Source organism: Crocuta crocuta, unplaced genomic scaffold, assembly GCF_008692635.1.
Source record: "Crocuta crocuta isolate KB4526 unplaced genomic scaffold, BGI_CrCroc_1.0 scaffold296, whole genome shotgun sequence".
In the NCBI taxonomy this organism is placed as follows: Eukaryota; Metazoa; Chordata; class Mammalia; order Carnivora; family Hyaenidae; genus Crocuta; species Crocuta crocuta.
The window spans coordinates 1,472,422-1,473,264 of NW_027530504.1; positions in this window are offsets into that span (position 1 = coordinate 1,472,422).

Genomic DNA, 843 nt, shown 5'->3' on the forward strand with positions numbered 1-843 from the left:
TGACCAAAATGGACGCTAGCGGGGAGGGGCAGCCTGGCCTCTTCCTCCCCCCACCCCACCCCTGCCCCTCTCACTGCAGGGGAAGTCTTGAGCACGTGGCACTTGGTCCAAAATGGCTGCCCCAGGTGTGCCAGTGCGCCCTCAGCCCAGCCTGGGGGGGAAGAGAGGGAAGGGACGGGCACGTGCCTTTCAGGAAGTACACCAGAGGCTGCGTTTAGGGTCTCAGATCACACCCAGAGCCCGGGGCCACAGCCACAGCCACATGGGAGGCTGGGGGGCGAGCCGGGCTCGGATACCAGAGGGGCCGCTGGCTGTGCCCGAGAACCACGCGTGTGCACGGAGGCTTCCAAGATCGGATGTGCAGGGTCAGTATCTGCCAAAAGGGGGTGAGGAGGAGCTGGGGGTGAGGCGGGGCCCTGACCAGGGTGCGCACAGTGGGGGCGAAGAAGGGCAGACTGAGGCCGTGGCTACTGAAGAGGTAAAATCCACAAGGGTTTATGACCCTTGAGGGCCAAGGGGCGCAGAGGGGACGCGTGCCCGCCTCCAGAGCGCTCAGGCAAGACAGCTCACAAGGCGGGCTCCAGACTGCGGCGGGTCCGGCTTCCAGGAGGGGATGGAAATGCCCAGGGACCTTCACAGCGGCTGAGCGGCCGCCCCTGATGGGCGCTTCCTCTTGGCGCCCCAGTCTGTCCACGAGCTTTGGGGGGTTGGCGGTGTCGCTCTCATCTAGGTAAAGGAGGGGCGCCGGGGGGCTCAGTCCGTCGAGCATCCGACTTCAGCTCAGGCCGTCAGCTCGCAGTCCGGGAGCTGGAGCCCCACGCCGGGCGCGGCCCGCTGTGGATC